Raw genomic sequence first — 17,460 nt, 5'->3', positions numbered from 1 at the left:
TGTTATTACAAATTCAAAAAGAAAGTGATCAACATATTGGGAAATATGTTCCGTTAGGGTGCCATGCAACAAGATAATTGGACGTCCCTGTGGCGATTCTCTGTTTTTATCAATTTTCAAAAGATGATAGAACAATTGAGTTGTTGAATTTGTCCATTTCAAAAATTGTAAGTCCTACTATAGCAGCTTTGTATCAAATTGTGTTATCCCTGTATACTTTTCTTGTACACTTCTTTAGTGATAGGTGCATAGCATTTATTGTCCATTAATTGCCTCATTGCTTCTTGGCAGTAAAGTTCCTTTGTCATTAAAACAATATTACCCCTTTATCTGCCAGCTTACATATAATACTTGGATCTTTCTCTATAGTTGATATGGGGATTTTTTGTTCTTCCATTATATTCATCTTGTTGTGATTAAGTTTTTTCAATCTTAGTTGCCTGAGATATTTCTTGACTGATTCCCCAAAGATGTCAATAGCATTAGTTGGCGCAACTGGTATAAATGTAGATTTTGTTTTAAAATTGCTTGCTGCACTTGTCTGTGTAATACTCAGTTTTTCAACTCGTTGTACTTCTTCCAAATGGGTCTATAGCTGGATGGGTATTTCAGTATTGTTAAGGAATATCAGAGTTGATAACCCATTTCCTGTCAATATATCTCTTTCTGATCCTATTGGGGATGTTTTTCCTCGTTGATGCCAGTTCTCTTTTTGTTTGAAGAACTTATGAAGTTTCAATATCCTAGTGAATTCGAACAAGTCTATACTTATATTAAAAAATGTCCCTAGGGCGGAATGTGAGTCCTAATTTAACAACTGATTCTTCAACTTTAGTTAGAATGTTTGGTGTTGGGTTAACAATTGTTAAATTGGCTGCCTATAATTACGTTTGAAGCCTCATCGATTTTATCCACACTCAGTGTGGGAGGGTATGCTCAGACGTGAGTCCCTTGCTCATTGCACCATCAGGATTCAGGCAAGCCGGGCTGACGAAGGCTGTGATGCCAGAAACCGGTCCCCGGAAGCTTGTTTCCTTCCCAGTATAAGAATTGGCTTGGTAGTTTGGTTTGCTCTGTTCCCATCATGCACTGGGACAGGTACAGACTAATTTGCATGTAGCCAGGTTCTGAGCTGGGATGGTGCAGTGAGCTAAAAAACGGTGATGGATTAAAACCATGATCTCTTGACTTGGTAAGAGTATTCTGCATCATTCAGAAACTCTGTCCATCACCACCCCCTTTTTCCCAAATCGATTTTATCCACACTCAGTGTGGGAGGGTATGCTCAGACGTGGGTCCCTTGCTCATTGCACCATCAGGATTCAGGCAAGCCGGGCTGACGAAGGCTGTGATGCCAGAAACCGGTCCCCGGAAGCTTGTTTCCTTCCCAGTATAAGAATTGGCTTGGTAGTTTGGTTTGCTCTGTTCCCATCATGCACTGGGACAGGTACAGACTAATTTGCATGTAGCCAGGTTCTGAGCTGGGATGGTGCAGTGAGCTAAAAAACGGTGATGGATTAAAACCATGATCTCTTGACTTGGTAAGAGTATTCTGCATCATTCAGAAACTCTGTCCATCACCACCCCTTTTTTCCCAAATCGATTTTATCCACACTCAGTGTGGGAGGGTATGCTCAGACGTGAGTCCCTTGCTCATTGCACCATCAGGATTCAGGCAAGCCGGGCTGACGAAGGCTGTGATGCCAGAAACCGGTCCCCGGAAGCTTGTTTCCTTCCCAGTATAAGAATTGGCTTGGTAGTTTGGTTTGCTCTGTTCCCATCATGCACTGGGACAGGTACAGACTAATTTGCATGTAGCCAGGTTCTGAGCTGGGATGGTGCAGTGAGCTAAAAAACGGTGATGGATTAAAACCATGATCTCTTGACTTGGTAAGAGTATTCTGCATCATTCAGAAACTCTGTCCATCACCACCCCCTTTTTCCCAAAAATGAAGCCTCTCTTGCTCCTGGTCTGTGATGCAACACCCTTGTTGAACTCTTTTGTGTTTTATGAAAACCCCTCTTTCCTCTTCTCGTCGTTCTTCTTGTCCTTGTGCTTTCGTTCTGGTGGTTTGCTTTTCCCTTCATGTTGCCATGTCTGTCTTATGAGTTGGGACTCCTCGTGAAAACGGGGTTGTCCATATGTGGATGTTCTTTGCTCAGTACTTTCTTCCCCTGATTGTTCCATATCAGTGGCTATATCTGACTCAGAGGTTTCTCTTTGCTCTATTGTTGAGCTATTGGCATTGCTTATTAATGCTCTTCTTAGGGCATCAAATTTACAATCAAAAGTTAACACTCTGCCTTGTTGACTAAACTTAGTTTGTTTTCTTTGCTTTATCTTCTCCTCATAGGTGATGAGCAACTTCTTCATTGATTCTCTCAGTTCTTCTTGGATATTTTCGTCATCATCTGCTGCAGGTTGTGTTCCCAATTACGCAATCACTTTCTGGCTCTTTTCTCAGTCGCTCCAAGCAAATGTAAGTAATATCTTCAGCATGCCAATAGATGACTCTGTGGTGTACTCCCCCCATTCATCTAGTAATCGAGGGTCAGGATTTTTGTAGAAGTGGACTGTGGAAATCCTTAAACAAAAAAGCAATATGGTCATTGGTTGCCTCCAGCTCCAATGATATATATCTGCAAATTGACCAAACCTCATTTAAAATATCATACTTTCTCCTTTTTTGAAAAACAATATCTCTTAAACCTAACTCTACCTTGTATCCTCCCATTCATCTAATAACCCCACCAAATATCTGCATGAACTCCCAGATCCCTCTTTTCCTACTAATGATAAAACCTAACTCCTATTACTTTAAACTTCCAAAAAGAAACTAAAGAGAATGTATGCAGTGGCTTTCTTCAGAGCCCAAGACTTAACTCAGTAACCAATAACACTTCCCTAGCCACTAACCTTGGGATCTGTGCACTGTGCTGCCCGGCCTAAAGAGCTTCAACATCTCAAAATGGATAGTAAACACTGTATAAAGGCAATTGAAGTTAAGGTTTACAGGTTTGAAAAACTCCCTAGGTTTAGAAAATTTTTCATATGCTCAGCAACAATTCTCAAAGAAAGTAGTGTTTTCTCAAGCACAAAAGCATAGAACATCATTTGAAATGTCACAAAACAAAAGGCTTGCTGACCCTGCCTCTAAATATAGTGTTCACTTAATATTAACAGTAGGTGTAGTAAACCATTCTTGAGAGATACTGCTGTCTTGCTAGGAGCTGTGACCGACCTATCTCAGGGCCAGAATAAATTAACTCCTGGACGTAAACAGGTTTCTGTGAAGAATCCTGAGCATAACCATGGAAGCCTGGCAGAAGCAGAAAGGCTTCCTTAGAGGAAAGTAAACATCTTATTTTTCAGCAAAACCCAAAACCAAAATACCAATATCCTTAAAAAATTGGCTAAACCTCCAAACTAAATTAGTTATGAAGTTCACCATTTAGGGACTCTAAACAATTAAAATAGGATGTAGAGATAAGAAGGTATGGAGAAATTAAAAAAGTGTTAATGGAAAACCAATGTAAACTACACATCCAATGTTATCCAATTGGGTGCACTAAACTTGATCCTAGGAACATTCTGTGGCAGTAGGGTGAATGAGCGAGATGGGACATGGCTTAATTGCTTTTCAGAAAGTCAAAATCCAAGAGTAAAATAAGATGGGCAGCTGTCAGGTGCTCTTTGGCACATTTTTATTTTCTTGCATTTTATCGTTCAATTCTTTTTATTACACACTTCAAAAAGACAAATGCACAGAAGCCGGGCCAAATGGCCCAGCAGCAATACTGATCAGTGCATTTGAAGCCGAACTCAACATAAAAGGAGAAAGGAACAATTACATTCCCACATTGCATTTTAGACTCTTATTTATATATTTTTCAAGAGGTTGTTGCCTCTCAGTGGTGCATGGCCAGACGCTACTAAGTTCCAGTAGTTTAGATACCTTCTTTCTTCAAGCAAACAACTTGGGGCAGAACTAACTATTTAAACTAACCCAGTTGCATCATTGGGTACAACTGGAACCTTAACCATGTACCCTAATGAAGAATATGTTTCTGAGTTCATTCTTCAAGAACTTTTAGCAAAACTATAACTTCTTCAGGTATGCTTTAAACTTCCCAAACCTACAGAGTATTAAATCACCGTTTCAAGTGAGAAAATAAATCCTTATTTCAGTTAAATCGATGAATGGGACCCATACTCTCTGTCACTGTCACTAATGCCTTTTTAGAAAATTGTGTAATGTCTTCTTTCCTGTGTCTACACTCCAAGTAACAGATAAGTTCAACTTTACTGCTTCCACCACAGTAGAGTTTTGAATAAGCGGCTTGAGTATAAACATCTACATTTATATCAATGTTTAATCTGTGTAGTTCTTATTTCGTTGACTTGTTTATATGGCTTCTTTCATAAATTTATGCTAGAGAGATCCTTCACCCTCTAAGTCTGTGTCAGCAATAAGTCACACTTCCTAGTCTTTGACACACAGACATTAAGTCTCCCAAGCAGGCAGCAGTTCTCTGCTGTGAAAATACTATTCACAGGTATTTTCGTTCAATCCAGCATTGATTGCCAATTTTCCATAAGTGATCTGTGACAGAATTACTGAAACTTTACTTCTTTTCCTTATCAGCAATAAGAGCCAGTCTCTCTTTGACAGGGTTGTTTTATAGGAAACATAAGACTGCACTGCTTTGATTTCTAGGTGAAAGAATGTAGGGCCTCATTACAATGTCAGGCAGACTTACGACCGCCCGACACCATAACGGTCTGGAACCAATTGGCCATAGGCCCTGGGCACATGTAGTGCACTTTTTCCAGGGACTTATAAGCAAATTGAATAGGTCAAATGGGTATGTGCCAATGTTACCATGTTTTCGGTAGAAAACACATGTACTTCAGCACTAGCTAGCAGTGGTAAAGTGCTCATAGTCCTAAAGCCAGCTAAAACAGGGTCAGAAAAAGAGGAGGAAGAAGGCAAACAGTTTGGGGTGACCCTTCAGGAAGGGCCATTTTACAACAAAGGCTAATGAGATGAATATGCCTATAATAGGTCAAATATGGCTGTCATTGCAATGTGTGCACCGTAAAGTAGATGCACCTCTAGTTTCCTTCTCATCCTCTGTGCTAATGGGTGTTTTCTTTTGACAAGGAATAATTATTTGTCCAGTGCAATACAGCAACATAATTGCTTTCTGGTGATGTGACTTTGGGAGAAAGGAGTCAGCTGGCACACAGGTATCTTGTCTAATTTCTCTTTCTCCTGCATATTGTTATCAATATGTAACTTCCTACACTGGTGTGAATAGGCAAGAAAGAGCATGGAGGATTTGCTTTGCTACTGGAGGATCTAACTCATCGCTAACAAGTCGGTGACTTGGATCTTGACAGGAGCGTAAACGTAGGAAGTGGATTAATGTACCCAGGCACATCTGGCTTTCCATAAGTTAAGAAAGGGACTAGTCTTTAAAAGTTACCTTTGCAACATTTAAAATATTCATCTATATTGATTAATGTTTTTCCCATGGTAATGTACTTGCTGTCTGAGTTTTTTTCCTACTTCTCTCTTAGCCAAAGATAGGTGTGCCTTTGAAGTTACACCATTTGGCAGCCTCTTTTGCAACACATCAGCAGGCTGTCGTTATATGTTAGGCAGAGTAATGTGGGGTATTACCATTACTCCAGGGTTAGGTATTTAGCACATGTGGTAAAAGCCTCTTATTCCAATATTTTCCATTGAAAATGGGGCATAACATGCAGCACTAATTATTAACACACAAATTGCTGTACATTTTACTTTTTTCAGGCCTTTACCCATGATGAAAATCCATTGATTTGGACCTGCCACAATCTAATCAAATCAAGCAGGAATCTTGAGGCACGGCTAATCAACCAATAGGGTATCCAGGCACCTGTAGGTCCCGGAGGCTTATTTGAACAGCCAGGTCTTAAGGGCCATTCAGAATTTCAGAATTGAGGTGATGATCTAGAGGTGCATGGGGAGGCTTTTCCAGGTCTTTGCTGTGAAATGAGAGAAGGTGCGTCCTCCACTTCTGCTTCGGTAGATGCGGGGAGCATGGGCAAGTGGAAGGGAGGCTGAGCAAAGTTTTCCCAACGTTTGGTAGAAATTCAGGCAGTGGTTAATGTATATGGGTCCTTGGTTGTGTATAGCATTGTGTTTCATGGGTCAGCAGCTTGAATTGACATATCATCTGTATGGGGAGCAAGTGGAGTTTCTTTAGGTGGGGTGTGATGTGGGTTCATTAGGGAAGGCCAAGGTTGAGTCTTGCTGTGGTGTTCTGTATGGCCTGAAGTCTCTGTAGGAGTGTGTGGTGATTCCTACATAGAGGGCATTGCCATAGTCTAGTTGACTGGTGATGGAGGCCTGTGTCATGGTGCATCTTGTGTGTAGGGGTAGCCAATTGAAGATCGTAGGAGTGAGGAAGCAGGCAGAGGAGACAGCATTGATCTGTGATTTCATTGTAAGCTTGTTGTTAATGATGATTCAGAGGTTTCTGGCGTGGTTGGAGGGAGTGGGTGCGGGTCTAAAGTCTGATGGCTACCAAAAGTTGTTCCATGTGCTGCTCCTGTTGCCAAAAATCAGTTCTTCCATCTTGTCTGTGTTCAGTTGCAGGTAGTTGTTCTTCACCCAGTCGGTGGCATTTGTCATGCATCTGTGGAAGTTGGTTCAGCCAGTGGTGGGGTCATCGGTGAGTGAGAGGATGAGTTGGATGTCGTCTCAGTAGGAAATTATGGTAAGACCGTGGGATCTGATGATGTTGGCCAACAGGGTCATATATGCATCGAAGAGCATGGGACCGAGGGATGTGCAGGTGATCTCCTTGGGTTCAGAGGTGAAAGGTTGGAGGTGGATCCTTTCGGTGACTGTGGCATGTTTTCAGGCTTCGGGAAATGGTGCGGTGGTGATAGAGGTGTTGAGTAGGGTGGTGATCTTCTGGATGATCCCTTGGTTTCGGAGGTTGAAGATGTGGTGTAGACATGGGTCTGTGGGAGCTCTCAAGTGGATGGATTTCGTGGTGGAGGTGGGGTTCTGGGTGGAAGGAGTGTTCCAGATAGTCATTGTGTGTTTCATGATGGTTACAGTGGTGGCGTGTCTGTTGAGGAAGTCCGTAGGTGTGCATTGGGGTTCCAAGTTTCTGTATATGATTGCAATCTTGTTGTGCAAGAAATAGGCAAGGTTATCACACAGCTCCTGTGAGGGTACGATGTTGTTTTCGCTGGCAGTCGGATTGAAGAATTTCTTAATAATGTTCAAAAGTTCCTTGGTGTTGTTGGAGCTGGTTTTGATGCATGCAGCAAGGGTTGTCTTTTTTGTTCCCCTCAGCAGGCGGTGGTAGATGTTGAGGGAGGGCTTGAAGGCTGCCCTGTTGGAGGTGTCCGTGCTGGAGCACCATCTCCTCTCCAACTGTTTGCTGTCCTGTTTTGCTGTTTTGAATTCTTGGGTGTACCAGCTGGCCTTTTTGGGGAATTTTCTCTGGATGTTGCTATTGATGGGGACGATGCTTACTGCACAATTGGTGATCCAGGGGTTTAAGTTTTTCACTTCCTGTTTGAGGTTGGTGGCAGTAGCAGGGGTGGAGGTGTTGAGGGAATTTGCCCAGCTGGTCTCTGAGATTTAGTTACACCTCCTGTGGGGGGCGTTGATCATCTTGGGGGTGGCGGTGTGGGGGCTAGAGATGCTGAAGTGGATGATTGAGTGATCCATCTATGTGAGTTCTGTGACGTGTCTGTATTTGACCTGGTTGCTAGAGGTTAAAAATGGGTCCAGTCTGTGTGTAGGGTTGTGGACAATCTGGGTCAATCCGAGGTTGCTCATATTGTCGAGGAGGCGTGCAGTGCTTTGTCTTTGGGGTTGTCAAAGTGAAAATGAAGGTCACCAAGGAAGATGCAGTTGTTGAAGTCTCAGGCTAGGGGCACAATAAAGTCTGCTATGGTTTTGCAGAAGCTGGAGCATGGACCTGGGGGGGAGGGGTCAGTACGCAAAGGTGCCTCTGGTGTGGTTCTTGAAGTTGAGATGCTCCCTGGGGGTTGTGGTGTTGTCAGTGGTGGCGGTAGACTGTATGGTCTCTTTGTGGATGATGACTGTTCCTCCTTCAGACTTGTTGGTGCGGTCCTGTTGAGTGATTTTATATCCATTGTGGATTGCTGCAATTTTAGGGCAGATGTGGGGTTGAGCCAGGTCTCAGTGAGAAAGACAATGTAGGGTGCGAGAGTGATGATGAGGTCCAACAATTCATAGGAAAGCTTGGCAGGTGAAGTGGCAGTACATATAGGAGAAATGTCCTACCATGGAGCATGGGTTGGCACAGTGCCAGTGTTTGTTGCGGCATCTGGGTTCCAGGATGTAAAGCTCAGTGATGGTGTATGTTCGGAGGACAGGAGGGCTAGGGGCTGTGACACTGGGCGTGGTCCAGGTGCAGACGGGCTTGCCTGTGGTGCGCCTCTGGCATGCCAATGGTGTGCCCGCTGTAAGCATCCGCTCTGCCGTCACGCTGCAGCTGCATTAAGTAAGTCCTGGGGTGGGAGAGGCTTCTGTTGGCTGGAAGAATGATGCGTGTGAAAACCCGTCAGTAAACTCCTGGTGGGAAAACCCAGGCTATTGCGATGTCAGTGGATTAGTCTGGAACAAGCAGGAACTGGAGGCCACAGGCAAGTGGCAAGCTAGGTGTCCAGGTACCTACTACCAAGACAACACTGTGAGTTTGTATACCGATCAGAATTTAGCCCTAAACTTTTAATGAGGGCCTAAGGCTGATTCTATTCATTATAAATGTAGTGTGTGTGCCACATTTTCCATGATATATTACTGCCCAAGGCAGCTGGGCCTACATCGCACAACACACGTTGAGAGGTGATTTACTTGGTGATAAATTCAGCATTCCAAATGCAAAAAGATGCTCAGTTTAAATATAAGCACTAGGGCTGGCCTGAAGTGTTACATGGATGATTCTAATTCTATCTTACAGGATTTGACTCAGGTTTTCTCTCCTGGCTCATATCTGGAACATAACATTTAAGCAGCATGTGCCATATGTGCATGCTCTACATCAGTCGTATTTAAATGTCAAAAACACCAATCAAATCAACATTTCTTAACATGTTATGAAGCATATCCACTCCAAACTTACTCTAATTACTGAAAAAAGATAACAAGACATGTTCAATATTTCCCTTGCTTCATTTAGTTTGCTGTTGTACTTTATCAATTTAAAAAACTAGTTAATACAAGACTGAGTCAAAAATCTTGCACACGATGTGTAGTTTACTTGTTTATTAATTTTTGTGCGGTTGCAAAGAGCATACACTTTCATGAAGGTGGAAACAAGTCAATTTGAGCTGACTGAAATGTCCCCAATGTTAGTTTTATTCAATCAATAATTCATTGTATGCACTACAGTGACCTACGGTAAGAAGTGCTTTACAAGTCACAACACATGGACTTCCCACAACAGAATGGGTTGTTTAATAAACAGGGACAAAAGAGGTTTGTGTCTGGAGATGGAAGAAATGCCAAATAATCAGAAAATGGGAAAAAAGAATCAATAGGCAATTAAATATTTGAAAAAAAGAAATGATTTGAGATTGTGTATGCCTTGAGTGGGCTGTTAGGTGATTTGTGAGAAAAAAAAGGTTTAATTTCCTAGCTGTTGCAGCTAGGAAGAAATTGTTTGATGCTTCTTTTGTTGCATACTTGGGGATATCCAGCTTTTGAGTTCCCTGGAGTACCTGGTTAAAGACTGGCTAAATAATGACGTTTTTGTGTATAGTGAATTTTAGCTTATGCAGTATAGTTTGTGGGACGAGTATGCCCAGACAGGGGTCCTGTGCACACTGTGTCACTGGAACCAAGGTGTACCCGGCTGATGAGCCTACAAATAGGGCAAAACGTGTCCTGAGTTGCTTGTGCTCAGGTTCAGGGAGGGCCTGTCTTGGCAGTTCGGGTTAGACTGTTCCAATTTGAGCAGGGTCAAGACTGATTTTAATATAGCTGGTTCCAAACTGAGGGGGCATGGTGCACAAAATAAGGATAGATTGGAATGCAGACTTTAATAATTACGAGTGGCTGCGATTAATTGAAACATTCCAGCCATCACTTTTTTGTATACTTTAGTCTGTCTAAACTGACAACATGACTTATTTAACTTAAGTGACATTCAGAGTCTTATTTGGAATAGTGGGTCAAATTTGCAAGTGCTTGTTTAATGACAAACTAGCACTCTGGCGCAATATTGTATCTTGTTTCATGTCCTTTTTTGATTTGGTTTATTTTTTGATTATTTTTTTTTGTGCAACTTTGTTCAGCAATGTCTTTATGGTCAGGCGGTGGCCTGCATTTACTGGCTTCATGCAGAGAGGCGTCACTTCTCACAAATAAGGGCCTTAATATCTTTCAAGGACTTTATCATGCCCATGGAAACATTATTATAAATATTTTGCTCAGGGATGCATTTTTATTTGATAACTACAATAACTGTCTCAGTATCCCGCCCCCCCCAAATCTCGGTTTATGCCCTACTGCTAAGAGAACCATATGGAGTCATAGCTGCACTCCACAAAAAGCCATAAGTAGATAAACCAATAGGTTGTAATTGGTCGTAGATGGCTTTCAATGGCCAATGATATCAGCCATTTTTCATTTAATCTGAGTAATGAAAAGTCGAGATCCTCTCAGAATGAATCCATCCGCAGTAACGGGAAACTCATTGTGGACTAGTTGCCAAGCCAATAGCTCTGCTTTTCTCAGAACCGGTGTGTAGTATGAGAGATTAGCTATGTGTCCCCAGTTTGTCTGAATTATATATTTTTTCTTTTATTGTGTGATCTTCTGGTGAAGCTTTGATTAACACGCAGCGATTCGGTATTTGGAATGGACGCCCTAAACACACCCTTCCAAATACCGACTCACAAACCCTACATTGCAATTGCTATGTGACAGTAAGCAACACTGTGTTTGTAGTTTTAAGCACCTCTGACTTCAGATCTCCGCAAGCTTAGGTTTCTTTTATCACATGAACTGTTTTAAGGACTAAGCTCCTGACATATGGGGCCTTGGATGTATTTTAGTAAATAATACTATAGCTTTCAGCATGTGGTATGTAATGTTTTGCAGCCAGTCAGTGCAGTTTTTGTCATGTTTTGGCTTGACTTGTTGGTGTTCCATAATATTGGTTATGGGAAAGTAGCATGTTGGTACAGTAGTGTGATTGTGTGTTATGTTTGCCTTTGTTACTTTGTTCGTGTCAGCTGTTGTACAGGTAAACACTAAGGGCTGAAATATCAGTTGGTTGCACGATTTAATATCTAATTTATGCTTGTTTGGTAACAGAAAATCATCCAGTGTTGGGAGAAGATGCTAAACATAAAGACAACTTCATCTGTGGAATCTCCTTCACCAAAATGGCAGGTGAGTAGAAACACGGATTTCATTGGAAGCTCAAGGTGTTCTAGGTGGTTGGTGAGGGAATGGGGACATAATGTGTGGTACTGCACACTACAGAAATGTGAGCCTCTTAATACATATCAGGAAATGTCTTCTTAAGTGAGATGCATTTTGAATTGAAGAACTGGAGCAGAAGAGAACTTCTTAGAGAATATCTCGCAGGCTATGTCTCTGCAGCTCTGAGAAAACAGCACATAGTTGTACATCTGCCATAAATGCATCCAACATATGTTGTAATATAAAGTTTTCAAAGACAGCTGTTTCCATTAGTATTAGAAATAACATGGAAAGCTATTTATTTTAAGAAATGCCATTGAATATTCTCTTGCAGTCCATGGGGTTTTGAGCTTTTTACTAGATGTCTTGAAGGATGTACCACTTTTAGCTCTCTCATTTATTCTGACATGTTTTCACCATGGTTCCAATTAAAAATAAGCAGATGTTTATATTCATCTTCAAGAGCAATGCAGCATCAAATGAAATATGCTATGAATAATCCTGCTGAAATGGTGGCTAATGAGTAAATGGAGGACATTTGATACCCAGGTGCTACACATTCCAGATTATGTTTAATTTTTAAATGAAGGCTGATTTGTGAATCAAGGGAAAATAACCATATAATTTTTAAATGCCTGTTCAATCTATATTTCTTACAATTAGTAAAGCAATTGCACAATCCTACACTATATAATCAGAGTCCTTAGACTCTCTACATTTAAAGAATACTTTAACTGCATTATACTCCTAGGGGCCAGGCCATATAAATTGTATCTGTTCAAAGCAATTGCGAGAACTGTCAATGGGAAATTTAGCACTGGTATTGGGCAATTTGAGACATGTGCCTATCGTGGCCCAAGCTAATGAGGGAAACACTTTGCCCCTGTGACTGTGCAGTATTACAGATACAGATGTAGAGGCAAAGAAACTGTCAGGAGACATATTGACCGGGTGCTATGAAAAAGCGGCAGTATGTATAGCCCTCCATTGTGAGCAACTGCTGCAAGGACAGCAAGAGGGCCACATGGCCCCCTCCCCATTCTCCCTGATGGTGGTTGCATGTATTCCTCGACCCCGCCTGAACAGGGATTTTTGGTCCTCAAAAGAAGACTGGTGCTACCTGCATGGAAAGATGGATCAGCTGCGTCAAACTGGCAGCCCGCATTTCACTAATGCCCTGGCCTCGGGGCAGACATGTGTCAGCAGCTGGCCTAGGGCACATTGCCCAGGTCTATGCCCGGCACACCCACTTAACAGTGCGCCATGGAGCAGACAAGCGCGGTACGCCCTATATAGAAGGTGGTCCCTGAAGTTCATTTTGCTTTCCTGGTTACTTCTTTGACACACGTTTGGTGTCTATTACATTTTGCCAGTCTGACCGTGACAGTTTTACACAGGGGTTTTCTTCCTGTACCCTGTACACTTCCTTTTGCAGAGAGCGTCCTTCTTTAAGAAGAGGGTGCCTTTGTGAAAGGAAAACAGTGCCTCCTTCCTTCCTTTGTAATTTAAAATGCGTAAAGAAACTCTGGCATTGATCTCATGGTTCAGCTATTACTATGCTGCACTAATTTATGATGCCCCCTGGTACTGTCTCACACTACTGGCATTAACCCTTTTATTTGAAGGCACCTCACTCCTCCTTCAAAAAAGACGGCCAACATTTCATACTTCATACTTTTTTCCATAGTTTTCAGAATTAAGTGTGCTGAAAGATTGGTATTTCATGCAAGGAACTTACGTTTGAAAGAAACCTGCAGGAAAACATGAACACAGTTTCTCTGTGACTGCTAAATTATTTCCAACTATAGCAGAGGCCGCCCCCGAAGGGGGCCTCGATGGTCGGCGCCATAACGGCTGCCGTGCCCAAAAGAAACGGGTACGGTTTGCGCTGGTCAGAGCCGCCGGGAATCGCCATGCTGCATAAGCGCCCGAGGCCCTCTCCTCCCCAAGAACAAAGGCAGCGCTCCCGTCCATGTGTCTTGTTTTCACCTGTCAGATTCCATCTGACAGTGATGAGTTTTTGGATACCGAGGCGATAGCCTCATTACTCCACATTCATTTTGAGGTTTTTAGTCGCTGTTTAGGTTGTCTTATTGATGTGTGACGCTTTGTCACAGTTGAGGTTGGATCACAAGGTCAGCGCTGTGATAGGCAGCGGGTTGCGGTCAATTTGGTTTGCGGAAGTGTCAGCAAGCTTTATCGCCGAGTCTTGTATTCGTCTGCCAAGTGTCTTCTGGCGGTGATGAGCTATTGATGGCTGCCGCGGCAGTTGCCTTCTGACAGTGATGAGTTTTGGGTACCTGCCGGGGCGATTTGCCCTCAGGCAGTGATGAGTTTTGGGATGCTGTGTTGCTGTTTCAGTTTCACAAGGTTAGCGTTTCGATGGGCCGCGGGTAGCGGTCAAATGGGTTTGTAGAAATGTCTGCAAGTTTCCTGATCAGTGGGTTATCTTTTTGATCCAGTCCTTTGTAGAATGTCCTGTTGAGTTTGCGGAGATGGTCGTCCAACATCTCAACGCCTAGGTCTCTGTGGAGGTCTGCTGTTCTTGTGAAGATTGGAGCACCTGCTGCAATCCGTAAGGCCCTGCTCTGTAGTCTCTGCAGGTCTTTCCGATGCTGCGGGCAGCAGCCACTCCAAACTGGTGCAGCGTACGTCATGATTGGTCGAATTATTGCGGTGAATACTCGCACCTTGCTCTGCAAGGGCATCGACTTGGTCTTCAGGAGTGGGTATAATACAGACAGTTTTGTTGCTGCTTTCTGGCAGGTCTTCTCTATGTGGTTTCTCCATGTGAGTTTAGAGTCCAGAGTCACCCCCAGGTAGGAGTTGCTGTTTTCAAGGCAGCGCTCCCCCTGGGCAGCTCACCTTTTACATCAGGGATCTGGGGGGAGTGGCACCAATGGTTTTTGAGTGCTGGTGAGCAGCACGGGAAGAATTTGAGAAGCTGCTCTGCTCCTCTCTTGCCGGTCCGGTGCTGGATGATATTTGCCCAGTGCCTGTTTTATTGATAACCAGGCTGTCTGGGTCTAGGACGCGGGACGCCCAGTTCCACGATCACGTCTCGCCGTGATTCCCCTTATGGGTGCCCACCAGCAGAGGACCGCCACAGTACCGGGGCGACGTGACTCTGGCTGGTGAAGCGGGACCAGCGAAGGGGATGCAGGAGAGTGACCACCACGCCGGTGATCATTGAGACCACTCAAGACGGAGGCAATGTATCATGTGATAGTGTGCAATTTTTGGGGCATGCCTCAGATAATTCCAAGGGAAGAGAGGGGCAGTCACGGAGTGAAGGGCCCATCTGTCCCTGTACAATATTTGCACAGCTGGGCGGTGCTGCACTGGACTAATGCATCCACTCCAGGGGCCTTTGTTCAACAACAAGGCCACTGGTTTGAACCCTGTAGGGCCACTCAGCCTATCATCCGTCTGGGGTCGATAACATGAAGCTCATTGAGATGGGTAGCAAAAAATCCATTATGCGGCGCCAACGATCTTCGAGTGGCGCGAGGATGACCCCTCTTACCCTCCAGCAGAGAATGAGGAGGAAGTGCTGGTTCCAATGGTGAACAGGCCGGTACCGGGCAGCCATAGGTACAGCGCTGCACCTTCCCACGTCCAGGCGCACGGAGGCCTCAGCGAGAATCGGTAGGTGGAAGTAACGTCCATGGTTCGAGGCGGCATGAGAGCACAAGGCACCAGGTGAAGATGTGTCAACCGTAACCACAAGAGGAAGAGGCAAACGGTCCTGGTGGGAACACGCCGCCTCCACCCGACCAAGGGCAATGGTAAGGGCTCAATAATTGTATACTGGTAGCAGAATGCCTGCGCGTCCCTTGTTTGTGGCAGGCAGCAGTAGCTAGATATATAAATCCGACCTAAGCCGTATAAAAAGGGTTAATGTGTTTTACGCCATAAAGTCACTGCCTTGAAGCGGGAAGGGGAGATGATGTGGTGTAACAACCAGAGCAGCTGGTACTAAAGCAGGTCTACAGCGGCACGTTAGAAACTGAAAATATGCATATTTGGTGGCAAAAAAAAAAAATGCTGAATAATTTCGCTTTGTGATAACTAGTCAAATAGGTAAACTAATTCAGCACTGGGATGGCGATGTACTAGATGTCTCAGCAAATTAAAGGTTTCCCCTATGAACACTCCAGTGTGATATGCAGCAAAAGCGTGAGGGTTCACGGAATAAACCCTGGTAACACCATCATTCGCAAGCTCTAATTCAGGTACAAGAGATTACAAACAAGGGATACCATAACTTAAAATAACTCTTAAGTACGGCGAATTTTCGTCCTCTGGGACCAAGTTGCGTATCTCGACAAATGCTGGTGAGAGTTTAAAAAATATAAAAAAAACAGCACAGAGGTGTGGCTGAATTCCTGGGTGGCCGACTTTGAAGCCGGGGATCCAGGTTCGAGTCTCGGCGTCTGTGCAAAACATCCTGTGATCCTGGGCAAATCACATTATATCCCTGTGCCATAAAATGAATGCATCCTTGTGTAATGTAGCATGTGTTTATGGAAAGCGCTCTAATACCTTCGGGTCGAGCTTGCGCTACATAAAAGTGCCAGAAAATAAACAAGCATTTGCAATGCAATAGGTCTCGCATTTGCGAGAGTTTGAGCTATTGGCATTGTAAATGACAATACCTTTTATTTATGTGTTTTGAAAACCTGAAAGCGGTGCGGAAATAAGCACTTTGTACCTTTAAGTCCTTGCTTATGGCAAGCAAGTCTGGCAGTAAACGAGGCACAGTTACTGCCAGCCTTGCTTCTCCTAAGCAACGACTATGTAGAAAAGTGTGTGTTTACGACCGCTTGCAAGTTTTTAAAACACATACATAAAAGGCATTGTCATTTTCATTGCCAATTGCTCAAACTCCCACAAATGCGAGGCCTATTGCATTGCAAATGCTTGTTAGGGTAAGGAATTGGGAGAAGAAAGCAAGATTGCAGATAGCTAGTCTCTCTAGGGTAATCTGCTGGAGGGAGGAACCAATAGGCATTTGCAAAACACTTATCACAGGACTACTCCCGAAAACGGTATGCTTGCTATCAAGTGCTGGAATTGGAAACAAGCAGTGACAGGAGGGAGGAGATGGGGAAAACAGGGTAAGCGCAACTAAGGGAAAAGCATTGATGGGAGAGGGGGTGATCTGTAGACAGGGCAAGAGGGCGGGTGGGAGGAGACTGAGCTGGTAAAAGCACAAGCACTGTGTAAAGTGCTGAAAAACAAAGAAAAAAGTATGTCCTAAAATGGTCCTAAAAACTGTAGCACTGGATATTTGCAAGTACTTGGTTCATGCTCTTAGGGGAAAACTAAACACAAGAAGAGGCATGACCATGCATGCCACGGACCAACGGTGACCAAGAATAGGAGACAGACGATAGAGCGAACAAATGGGAAGCGTTTAGGTGGGCTGAAGCCCACAGAATAAACATGTCTCTTCGAGACAGCGCATGCACTGTCTAGCCGAGACCTAAAAAACAGAAACATTACCTTGCTGTTGCAGGCATGAATTGCAAAGGAATCAGCATATCAAGTCGTCCAAGTAAATTACAAGTGTAAATCTTCACTACTAGCATGATCGAACATTCCTCTCTGAAATCTATGAAAGCAAAACAAATGCATGGGAACGTGAGTATTACCCTTGTATTGGTCACTATTTTGGCAATCACTGGGAATGATTTGGTTACTACACAGTCAAGCAGGGGGTGTCTCCCCTCTGTAGGAGGCGACAAAGAGGCCTTGGGGAACAGGCTCTCCCATGGACACCAGTGAACATATTACATTAATTTGACTGTGGTCCTCTTCTCCCCCTAGGCTTTTTGTAGGCCCCCCCAAGTAAAGTTAGGCGGTGATTTGCTAGTCGGCACACTTGCTTTATTTACTGCAGATAGCCATATTATTATTATTATTTATTTCTATGGCTCTTTTTATTGTGACTGTTATCTACCATTGCACACAACACGAACGGATT

This window comes from Triturus cristatus, chromosome 1_2 (assembly GCF_964204655.1).
Source record: "Triturus cristatus chromosome 1_2, aTriCri1.1, whole genome shotgun sequence".
Classification (NCBI taxonomy): domain Eukaryota; kingdom Metazoa; phylum Chordata; class Amphibia; order Caudata; family Salamandridae; genus Triturus; species Triturus cristatus.
Note: the sequence above shows the minus strand (reverse complement) of the source record.